This window comes from Papio anubis, chromosome 10, assembly GCF_008728515.1.
Source record: "Papio anubis isolate 15944 chromosome 10, Panubis1.0, whole genome shotgun sequence".
NCBI classification, from domain to species: Eukaryota; Metazoa; Chordata; class Mammalia; order Primates; family Cercopithecidae; genus Papio; species Papio anubis.
In genome coordinates this window covers 122,938,135-122,950,781 of record NC_044985.1, presented here as the reverse complement: position 1 = coordinate 122,950,781, position 12,647 = coordinate 122,938,135, and positions in this window count along the sequence as shown.

Below are 12,647 nucleotides of genomic sequence, written 5' to 3'. Positions count from 1 at the left end.
TCCGTAAAGCCACTTGGGTCAGGGCAGCCCTTGCCACCAGAGAGTCCGTAAAGCCACTTGGGCCAGGGCAGCCCTTGTCACCAGAGTCCGTAAAGCCACTTGGGCCAGGGCAGCCCTTGTCACCAGAGTCCGTAAAGCCACTTGGGCCAGGGCAGCCCTTGCCACCAGAGAGTCCGTAAAGCCACTTGGGCCAGGGCAGCCCTTGTCACCAGAGAGTCCGTAAAGCCACTTGGAGCTTCCAGTCCTCCACAGTAAGAATGCCAGGCCCCAGGCATGAGGGTGACGCAGGTGGGACTGTGTCACCTGACCTGCCACTCTTCCAGATGGGACTGTCCTGAGAATGGCATCAGGCTAAGTGCCAATAAAGGCACTTAGCTCAGTTTCTGGCCATAAATGGCTATTATCAATGTTGTTATGGATACCACAATGCCTGCTTTGTTCCACAAAGTCCTTGTTTGGAAGACAGTTAACAGTAGCTCTTGGGGGAGCCCCGGGGGCCGCTGAGATGCACCCCCAGCGCCCCTGCTGAACTGAAGCCACTTTCTACTTCCCAGCTCAGCCTCAGACTCAGCCTCCAGCCCTTTCCAGAAACCGCCCTCAGCCTGAGAGAGAGGGGTGCCTTCAGGGTAGCCCACACTTTAGGAGCAGTCCACGTGGGATTACAGAGGGCAGGGCTGAGTCCACGGGGCTGGCTGAGGCCTCTGTTGAGACTGCGTCACAGCTCAGCACCTCTGCCCGGCCCTGCCACCTCCCTTCCTTCGCATGGGAGGGGCTCACCAGTACCCCCAGTGAACCCGGGGTCTCAGAGCCACCTGAGGAAGACCTAAACTGCACCACGAGAGGGGGGAACAGAGGACACCCCTGTCCTTTCAGTGCCACAAGTTCCAAGATAAATTTCAGAAAGGTGAAAACAAGAAAAGTTCACATTGTGGACAGAAGAGCAGAATTATGAGTTCTCAGCTCAGTCAAGCCTCTTCATTTACAAGGACAGAAACCCCCTATGGCTGGGGCCAAGGAGGACGGGGCGCTGGAAGCGCCCTGTGGTCACGCCAGGCTGCCCCTCGCCCGGCTCCCCCTGCCTCTGCCAGCCCTCCCGCTCCTCTGCCCCGGGCTCCTGTGTTCCCCTCAGAACCCGGCAGAAACTGTTTCCCTTGCCCACATGCCCACTGCCACCAAACTGCGAGTCCTGCCTCATGCCTTCTGCCCTCAAAAGAGAATCCGACTGGCATCTGTTCAGCTCTCAGCCCATGCAGACACAGAACACGTGCTTCCCACAGTGGACCCGTGGCTGTCTTAGAGACCAGCATCACGCTGACCCCCAGCGTGGGAAAGCCAGCTCCGTTCTGCCTGCTGGGCTCCTTGAACGCACAAACCAGGTTCTGCCTCCAGGCCGTTGCACAGGCTGTTCCCCCACCTGGAATGCCCTTCCCCACCTGGCGACCTCCCCTTCATCCTGTGAGCCTAAAAGTCAATGGGGCCTCCCTTCTAAGCCTCCCTCCCCCAGACTCTCTCATCTCCCATCAGCAGCATATGGGGAGGAGGAGGAAAGGCTTTCTCGGCCTCAAGAGACACAGAGGTGGCCAGGGAGGCCTGGCCTGTCTGCAGAGTCTCAGCGCGGCCTGTGCCTCCTCCAGACAGTGACCTCCAGCCCAAGTCCCGCCCTCCGTTTTCCTCTGCAAGCTGCGTGCTGGACTCTCTCAGGGTAGACTTGAGTATGGACATTCATGAGGCCTCATGGCCAGTTCACTTCTCAGCAGGGGGAGATCAGCTATGGGTCCAGGAGGCTCTGTTCCCCCAATGACCAGAGATGGCTCCCGGTGCTCCGAGTCTGTAAGGGAGTAACTGGGAGGGTGATGGACGGGCAGGTGCTTCGAGGCCTGAGGCTCAGCCTGATGTTCCCCAAAGTTAGCAACATCCTTGTCCTGCCAAGGCCTCTTCCAGGGCTGAGCAGGGGGTGGGCATTGCCACCGTGTGTCCAGAGCCCCGTCTCCTTCCTGCCATCCAGCCCCTTCTCACTGAGACGGGCACTTCTCACTGAATGGCAGCCTCTGTCCAAAAGCTGTGTTCACATCCTACTGTGGGAACCTGGTAAGAGAATTGATCCGGGAAAGCACCTGTGCGGAGGTAGTTACAGGTGAAGGGCTCTCCGGATGGGCTCAGCCTGGGTTTTCCAGGGGGACCCTGAATCCAGCACGAGGGTCCTTACTGGAGACAGAAGAGGAGACGCAGGGAGAAGGGAAGGGGTTCTTGGGAGATGGAGGGGCCTGGCGGGGATGCCGCCATGTGCCATGGTGCTCGGGGCCACAGACGCTGGGGGAGGCAGGAAGGGCCCCCCTAGAGCCTCTGTAGGGGTCATGGCCCCCCGTGCACTTGGACCGCGGCCTTCTGGCTTCCGGAACTGTGAGAGAACAGACTTGCTGTTTGAATCCCCCAGTGCGTGGTCCTGGGTGCCCGTGAGCCAGGCAGCCCTGGTGCGGTGTCTTGCTGCTATTCAGGTGTGGTGAGGCTGACGGGGCAGAACACTGGCCTTGAGAAGACAGTTCATGGCCCACCGTTCCCAGGAGGAGGCGTGGCACGCTGCACAGGGCCGGGGAACCCTGGGTGGTCAGAGGCCGAAGGAGTGAGTGGGAGGTGTGGGAAGAGCCATTCTCGTGGTCCACCCAGGCGAGGCAGGATTAGCAGGTCCCGGGGGCTGGGGCTGCTCTACATTGTCAGAGCCTGGCCCAGGCTGATCAGGGCAGGGGGTGATTAGGGCCCGAAGGGAGGGTCGGAGAGAGGAGGCGGCTGGGGATCTGGATGGCTTGCACACGTACCACGCACATGCTCTGAGGGAATCAATGTTTATCCCTAGGAATCGGCCAGCCCTGTGAGGCAGTTCCTCCGGTCAGTGAGACCCCGGATGCCAGGGCAGCACAAATGCAGTGAACAGGAAAGACAGAGAATACACACGGCCTAGGCGAGCACCCCAGAGGGCACCCTCCGCCTGCCAGCAGGTGGCCCATCATGCCAGGGGCTCTGCATCTGGGGTGCCCCGACAGTCTGGGGGGGCTTTGGAGCTCTGGGACACCCTGAACACTGTGTGCAAAGTTCTCTAGGGGGAGGGCATGGGGTCTTCATCTGATCCCAAGGAGGTCAGATCCCTGCATCTCAGGATGATTCTGAAGCCCCAGCCCATCCTCGATGTCCTGAGCCCCCTGCTCTGCCCTCGGTGGGGCTGGCTGTTGGGGCTGCCACCACTCAGTGGGTTTCCCCTCTCACCTGCAGGGCACCTGGGTTCAGGGACAGGTCTTGTTACCTGGGGCGGTCGGAGGTGCTCATGGAGTGTTCGGGGTACTCCCAAGGTCAGGGCCGAGTTACCAAGGTCAACACAGAAGAACAAGTGCAGGGTCTTGGATAGACCCCACCTGGCCTGGGAAGGCCCTGTGCTGCTGCTTCAGGGACGACGCTCTGCCCTGTGCCAAACCTGCACAGTTGGGACTGTGCCCAGCAGCCCAGCCTGGGAGACTGATGGGTGGAGGAGGCAGGGTCCTCCTGCCAGCCTTGGAGCACAAAGGCAAAAGGGAAGCCAAGGAGAAAGCCCCCCAGAGGAGGGCTGGGCACCCTCCCCGGGCCTGTGTGCCAGATGCAACCAGGCAGAAAGCAGGAGGGGGGCGGGGCAGAGCAGGGCAGGGCAAGAGCAGGTTGGGGACTCCTAAGCAGCCTGGCCTGAGTCCCTGGATCCTTCCTGTGGCTGCGGTGTTTGCCCCCGTCCCCACTGTGGTGCCTGTGAGCCTCTGCTGTGGGTCGCAGCAGGAAAATCCTCTTGCCCCAGCCCGCGGGGGCGCCAGGCAGAGCTGGGACTGCCCATTCACCAAGGATGCCTGCCTGACCCTGTCCAGAGATTCTTTCTGGCCAAAAGCCAGCTGCATCCCACCCATCACCACAGCGACGGTGACGCCTGGCCAGGCAGGGGCAATCAGGGAGTGGCACTCTGCCCTCTTGCACCTCTAAAATGTTCGGGCCGATTGACAAAGGAGCTAAGACTCAGCGTGGCACACACCACGCGTTTCACAACTGATTGACTGGGAGCCCCTGACCCCTGGCTGCCTCTTGCCTGGGGACCCCACCTCCCCTGACCCCTGACCCTAACCCCTGGCTGCCTCCCCTGAGTTTTGGCATCACTGGCACCGAGCCCCTCTGCTCATCTCTGCCCCCACCCAAGGCCCCTCCCACAGCTGTTGTGGGGAACTGAGTTGCTCATTAGACCTAGTGGAGATTAATGTCATCAACTCCAGGCGATTTTCACTGTCATTAACGGTGTCCAGTCCCCTCCACCAGGCAGGAGGACGCGCCCACTGAGGCCGACTCTGGAGGCCTCCCAAGGCCGCAGTGCCCACGCGTGGAATGCCCTCCAGACCCTGCCACAAGGAGGGAGAGGGGCACGAGGCCGCAGCCAGGGCCGCACGTGCCGGACGCCAGGCTGGCCCAGTGTAGGAGACTTGGCCCACGGGGGAGCCCGCAGGGGAGCGGGGCTGCTAGGCTGGGGGTGGGCACGCCAGACGAGAACCCCCACCTGCCCTGCTCCACCCCACCCCACCAGGCCGCTCCCACGCCCAGGCCCCGCTGGGGAGGCCTGTGGACTCCATCGCCACCTGGTGGTACTGCCCGGAACCGCGGCCTCATCCGGAGGCCCCACTCCACCCGGTGCCCGCCAGCCCTGGTCCCAAACCCTGACCCCTGCCAATGATGGAGGTGACAGTGGTGTGGCCTGCAGAAGCCAGGCGCCTCAAACCATTCCCCAATATTCTGTGGAGACATAAAACTGACGAAGTGAGACTTCCCCCCAGCCCCACGGGAGGCACAGGGCACTTTGGTGGACCTCCTCTGCGGTCTCCTCTGCCAGAAGATCCCCAGGGCACAGCCCATCGCCCCTTGGAGCAGCCCGTTGCTTTCTGGGCAGTGAGGACCTGGGATGTCCTGCCTCGTGCTGGGCTGGCATGGCTGCCCTGCACTCGCAGCTCCCACGTGGCCCTACACACCTGCTTCACTCCTCACTGTCTACATGAGCTGCCAGGCACTGCCAGCTTCTCCAGGGGCTTTCATGGTGGGACAGAGAGCAGACATACAATGCCATACGTCAGGGTGCTGGGAGATGCGCCAACTAGGAAGGTAGGACAGGGAGGTTGGGGGAGACGGAGGGGTGGGGCAGGGCAGGAGGTGGCAGGTGGGTGGCCCAGGGAATGCAGGGAAGGGCTGCTGGGGACAGGCCAGATGGTGCAGAGGAGGCAGGAGGCTGGGGGGTGTGGAGCAGGGCAGGAGGGCCTCAGTTTTGGACAGGATGAGCCAAGTTCTCTGTTAGTTTATTTAGACCCTTGGATAGTTAAGCCTTGAGCTTGAGAGAAAGAAGCTTAGCTGGAAATAGAAACCTGAGCCTGTCAGCAGTTAGGTGGCATTTATGGCTGCAACATGGAGAAAATAACGAGGGAGCACAATAACACAGGAGAGAGGAAAAACCGAGTCCCAGATAAAAGAGGCTGGAGAGAAGAGGAACCAGCAGAGGAGGCCAGGCAGGGTGAGCAGTGTGTAGGGCTGGGGAAACCCACAGAGTGTGGGGCTCCAGCGATCAAGGCATCAGCAGAGGGGAAGGCGCCATCCATTGACCAAGGAACAGCTGTTGCACGGAGCTGGGAGATTGAGCACCATGAGCACGCATCCTCTAACACCCCAGCCCCTCCGTGCTGCACACATGCCCTCCGGGCACATCTGGGCACCTGCCGACCTGGTGTTCCACCGTGAGCACAACACTGGGAACGGGACACAACTGTCAGGATGTGGTTCCCCAGAGCAATGGGCAGGCCTCACTGGTCAGAACTTTGTGTCTATTTCACCCTCATGATTGTAGTAAGACCTGCTGTTTATTGGGGCTTTTATGATTTCCCGGAACTATGCTACGTATTTAGATATTGACTCCATTCAAACTGACAACAGCCTGCCTTGAGAAGTAGGCGTCACTCTTTATGGAAGAATAAACCGAGGCTCATAGAGGCCCAGAAACTTGACCAAGTTTCAGCAACTGGTTTTCAGTAGGAGTGCCACCATTGGTGCCAGGCTTGCCTCCTGATTCCAAAGCCCCAGGTAGGTACCTGCCAGGTGGCCTCCAGCCCCAGCCATATTCCTGTTTGCATATTTGCACCTCATTAGCACCTTCTTTCAAGCTAGAAGACCTGAAAAATGCTCAGGACATTTTCACATGGATTATTAGTAAGGACTTCAAATGGAATCATAGAACTTTAGGTCACTGGTGCCTCCCAAATAGGGACCCAAATGTGTGGCGTTGAAGAGCCTGCGGCAGGAACATACCAACAGGTATTTACTGTTCTGGGCATATCCACGTGTTCTTCTGCAACCACAGGTTCTATTGTCTAAACTCCCTGTAGTAAGTTGAGGGGCGCCCCCCAAAAAGATAGGTCCGTGTTCTATTCTCTGGAACTTGTGAATGTGTCTCTGTAGATGTTAAGCTCAGGATTTTTTTTTTTTTTTTTTTTTTTTTTTTTAAGAGGGAGTCTCACTCTGTCACCCAGGATGGAGTGCAATGATGTGAACTAGGCTTACTGCAACCTCCGCCTCCTGGGTTCAAGCAATTCTCCTGCCTCAGCCTCCTGAGTAGCTGGGACCACAGGCGTGTGCCACCATACCCAGCTAATTTTTGTATTTTTAGTAGAGATGGGGTTTCATCATGTTGGCAGGGCTGGTATCGAACTCCTGACCTCAGGTGATCTGCCAGCCTTGGCCTCCCAAAGTGCTGGGATTACATGCATGAGCCACCGTGCCTGGCCCTGGTTATTATTTTTGTAAATACAATAAAGTATTTTGAGAAAATATTGGCAACAAACATGAATAAATGTTGACAGCTGAATATTCTTAGTGGTGAGAAAGAGTGTTTGTTATATTTATTTACTTACTATAGACTTAGAATTTATTTTAAAAACCTACTTTATACCACCAATATTATAACATTAAAGGAAATTACCAAAAAAGTTAAAATTGACTCATTATAGAAATAGACCAATAACAAGTACAAAAAATGAATTCGTAATTGAAGATCTTGCCACAAAAAAGCCCAGGCTCAGAATATTCACTAGTGAATTCTATAAAATATTTAACAAAACAGTACCAATTCTTCACAAACACAGGAAATAAATAAAGAGGCAACATTTATTCTCTGAGGCCAGTATTACTCCAATACAAAAAAAAAGTTACGACCAGAAAACTACAGACTAATATCATGCATGAACTTAGACCCCAAGACCCTTATCAAATATTAGCACACTGAATCCAGCAACATGTAAGGAGAATGATACACCACAACCAAGTGGGATTTATCCCAGGAATGCAAGGTTGGTTTAACATTTTAATATCAATTAATTTAATACATCATGTTGATAGAATAGAGGTAAAATCCCAGGTGGTCATCTTGATAGACACCAAAAGAAAAAAAAAAAAAAAAAACACTTAACAAAATCCAACACCCATTCATGAAAAGAATTTTCACCAAACTAGAAATCAACTGGAATGCCTTCATTTCTATTAAAGACATCTATAAAAATCCTGCAGCTAACATTATACTTAATGGTAAGAGACTGAATGCCTTCCACTTAGGATTGAGAAAAAGGCAAGGAGGTCCACCCTCTTCACATTCATTTAACATTTACTGGAGATGCTAGCTAATGAAATAAGGCAAGGAAAAACTAAGGCATGTAGACTGAAAAAGAAGTAAAACCCTCTTTATTGACAGATATAATAGAAAACCCTAAAGAACCCACAAAACTAATAAATTTAGTAAATGAGTTTAGCAAGATTACTGGATACAAGACCAAAATCAACATATAAAAATCAAGTGTACTTCTACATACTAGCAATGAATGATCAAAAAATGGAATTAAGAAAACACTTCCATTTGCAATAGTATTAATAAAGAATAAAAATATTTAGGAATGACACCAACAAAGGAAGTGCAAGACTTTAAAATTAAAAGCTAGAAAACACTGCTGAGAGAAATTAGAGATCTAGATAACGGGGGGGACATTCTGTGTTTATGGATTGAAAGACTTAATGTTGTCAAGATTGTAATTCTTCCAAAATTGATGTATAGAGTCAATGAAATCTTACTAAAATCCAGCAGGATTTTTGTGGTAGAAATAGGCAAACTGACCATAAAATTTGCTTAGAAATGCAAAGAAATCCAAATAGCCAAAACAATTTTGAAAAAGAACAAAATGCGAGCACTTCCACCACCAGATTTTAAAACATTCTGTAAAGCTATGGTAATCATGGCACACAGGTCAATGGGAGACGATTGAGAGTTCAGAAATAAACACATCTATGGTCTCCTGATTTTCAACAAAGCTTCTAGGACAGTAAAGAAAAGATGGTCCTTTCAACAAATGGTACTGGAGCAGTTAGATACCCAGACAAAAGATGAATTAGACCTTTACTGCATGTAATACACAAAAATTCACTCAAAGTGACGCATAGACCTGACTTAAAACTATAAAACTCTGAGAAAGAAAACATAGGGGACAATCTTTGGGACCTGGGGTTAGGAAACGAGTTCTTAGATTTGATACTAAAAACATAATCCATAAAAATGATAAATTGGACTTCATTGAGATTGAAAGCTTTTATATATACATCATAAGACATGATTAAGACAATGAAAGACAAGCTTCATACATGGGAAAATGTTTTACAAATTATATATCTGGTGAAATATTTGAATCCAGGATATATAAAGAACTTTCACCATTCAATAACAAGATCAACAGCCTAATTAAAAATGAATAAAAATATAAACAGCTATTTCACCAAAGACGTACAAATGGCTAATAAGCCAAAAATATGCCTGGTATCATTAGTCTTAGGGTTAATGCAAATCAAAGACACCATCTCACCCCACTGAAATGGCTGTCGTGAAAGAGACAATCACAAGTGTTGGTGAGGACATGAAGCAATCAGAACCCTCGTTCACTGCTGGTAGGAATTTGACATGGTGCAGCCACTTTGGAAAATAATTTCGCCTTTTTTCTTCAAAATGCTAAACATAGAGTTATCTTGTTAGCCAGCATCCCATGCCTGGGTACATACCCAAGAGAAATGAAACATATCCAAGGACTTGTACAAGAATGCTCACAACGGCATGATTCACAACAGACAGCCGACTCAAATGCCCACTGGCTGGTGAATGGGTAAACAAACTGTGGTCTACATATACAGTAGAACATGACTCATCAATTACAAAGCACAGATACATGTTACAACATGGATGTGTGTGAAGAACATCATGCTTAATGAAAGAAGTCAGATGCAAAAGACTTCACATTGTGAGATTCCACTGATTTGAAACGCTTAGAAAAGGCAAATCTATGGAGACAGAAGGCATTTCTGCAGGTGCCTGATAGGGCTGGGTACGGGAGCAGGGATTAACTGCAAATGGGCGCAAGGGAACTTTTTGGTTTGGGGTGATGGAAAGGCTTGAAACGTGAAAATAAAACTGTGGTGACAGTTGCACAATGCTAGAAAATTACTAAAAATCATTGAATTGCCACAACAGGTGGATTGCACGGTACCTAAATGAACCTCAATAAGAATAAATTATGTTAGAAATAAATCTCTATAAGATCAGCATTCAAACAAAAATCACTGCCTTAGCTTTTCTAGGCTCTGTCATAGTCTGAGTGAATACTCAAATGGGTTCATTAGCAGATCTGATTTTATTGTTCATGGCTCCGTGGGATTCCGCTTTACCAAGTCTGTCACAGTTGAAGGCGGGAAACCAAAATCACTCAAGGTATTTTGAGGAAGAAGAATGTCAGTGCATGGAATCAGGTGCTTGTCATTGTTGAAAGGGCTGAAGTCACAGGTGCCCAGCTGGACCTCATGCTCACCTCAGAGACAGCCCTGGAGTGACGCCGGTACCTGGTGGCCCCTCCTGAGCCCAGGGTGGCTGCCACAGCGTCACCCTTAGCCTCTGTGCTGTGGGACCTCACTCAGGAATTGGGGAATGGTGATGAGAGTTTATGGATAAAGTCATTTTATTTGGGAAAAATTAATTCCTGGAAACATCAACAGAGTGTTCATTTACTCATTAAATACTTGCTTTTCTGTGGAAAGAAATGGTCTCTGTGCATCACCACCCCTGCACCCCCAAATCCCTTTGGCACCTTCTAGAATGGAGCGGCCAGGGAAGGTGTGAGCGACATTCACTCAGTCTGTTCTCTGAGACATCCGCGAAGAGGGCCTCGCTGCACGCCCCTCGTAATGCTGGGGCTTCATGTCTGCGTTTAGGTTTTCAAATGCGGACTTTGAGAAGGTATGTCCAGTCAGTGCTTCCCTAGTATTGTATTGTGTTCAAGGCTTTAATTACTGGCCAACCGGAACATTGTCTGTTTGGGTCAAATGTTCACTTGTATGTATCACTCGCCTCTCAGGGCCTGTTTCCCTGGCGTGGGGCTACGTTTGGCTGGTTATTGATGCTGTCATACTGTATGGACAGGGCACTGGTGCTACTGACATTTTCCAGTAGGATATAAACTTTATTTTCAGAGATTTACCAGGTGTTCACATTTTTTAGCTCCATATTCAAAGATGTCTTGGCCCTGACCTTCTCGTGCCGTTTCTGGCACCCCAAGTACGAGGCCCCCCTGGGTCCTCTAGGGCTGGCTTTGTCCCACACAGTCCTGCTGGCTGCAGGTGGCTATTCAGATGAGACCCAAATTCACTAAAGTGAAATTCAATGAGAAGTCCGGTTCCTCAGTCCCCCAGCCACATCTCGACGATTTGATAGCCAGTGTGGCTTGTGGCTGCCGGAGCACACAACTCAGAGACAGGACACATCCACCACCGCAGAAGATGCCTGGCACCTCGCACACGGGCTCACAGCAGCAACCATGACTCCTCTGCAGTTCCTTGTCCGTTTCCCTTTGAGAAGTGACTTCTGAGGCGAGTGTGTCTTACCTTGGTGGGTTTGGAGCAGGTACTTGTCACCGATTCCCAAAGGAAGGGATGACCCAAGGGCCCTCGCACGGAGGAGGGCAGGGCCTTGAAAGTTGCCAACGTCAGGCTGGGTGCGGTGGCTCACGCCTGTAATCACTTTGGGAGGCCGAGGCAAATGGATCACCTGAGGTCAGAAGTTCGAGACCAACCTGGCCAACATGGTGAAACCCTGTCTCTACTAAAAATACAAAAATTCACTGGGCGTGATGGCAGGTGCCTGTAGTCCCAGCTCCTCAGGAGGCTCAGGCAGGAGGATCGCTTGAACCCAGGAGGTGGAGGTTGCAGTGAGCCGAGATCACGCCACTGCACTCCAGCCTAGGCAACAAGAGTGGTACTCCATCTCAAAAAAAAAAAAAAAAAAAAAGTTGCCGACGTGTGTGAGAGGGCTCTGTGGCAGCAGGCAGCAACTGGAGCTGGAGAGAAGGATGAAGTTGGGATTTGACGAGAAAAGGGGGGCAGCTGGGATGGGCAGGACGCACTTGCTCTGTCAGTGCAGCCTGCTGCCGCCCCAGGGAACCTCTGCTGTGGATTTTTTTTTACCATGGACTGCCCCTTCTGTGGCACCTGTGTCCCAGGTGGGCCCATACCCCAAGGACAGCCTTCTGATGGGCTGGCCAGCAACCCTGACCCTCTGACCCTCAGGGCCTGGCTCCCAGCAACAACCTGGGTTGGGAATTTGACAGTGGCAGACCAAGGGCTGAGTCAGTCCCTGGGAAAGCTGAGATGAAAATCATGAGGCCAGTTTGGGGTTGGGAGGCTCCCGTGGCCACTGGGCAGGGCGCGGGACAGGGAGGGGGCAGGGCGAGAGGAGGGACAGAGCCCAGAAGCCAGGAGAAGAATCCCGAGGATGAAGCCGCTGGTCCCCTGGCCCGCCAGCAGGATTCAAGCCCCATGCTGCGCCTGGGCCCACCTGAGTGTGGCTCTGTGCCTCGCAGTCAACATTCCCCGGGGGGAGAACGAGGCGTCGGCAGTGGGGCCTGGTTGTGCGGGCAATGTGGGCCACTGCGCCAGACAAAAGACGCAGCTCGGTTGGCTCAGCGGTGCTGTGTGTAGGACACGCCCTGGCCTGGCCCCTGTTTGGGGGAACATCTGGTTCTGATTGTGTCGTCCTAAAGATGAAAACTCTTCTGGGGCAGTGAGGGGACGGGCTTGGTGGCCTGGAGTTATGGCGTCCCCTCCATAGGCGTGCCGGCCCTCAGGAGCTGCTGAAGGCCACCTGCAGGGACCCATCATCCCGGCCACTTGCTCGGCAGGACCTCCTGGAGTGCAGCGGCCACTGCTGAGGGCCCTGTGGGAGATTTGCTGAGAAACTGAGAAATGCCAGATTCGCACCCGAGGCCAGGAGCTGAAATGGTGCTGACTTGACGGACAGCAGGGCTGACGCATGGCATAGACACGCAGGCCTGGAAGCGGGTCCGTAACTCCTTCCGTTTCATGAGCTGTGGGGAGAACGTCCTCTTCTCACCCCGAGCGTTCCCCGGCGCCGTGCTCACCCTGGGTACTTGGGCGGACGAGGCCAGGATCGTCAGGGGCTCTGCTGTGGCATCCGGTCCTCACGCAGCACCAGGGAGGGACAGCGAGGGAGGGACAGCGATCCTGGGTGGCTCAGACCAGTT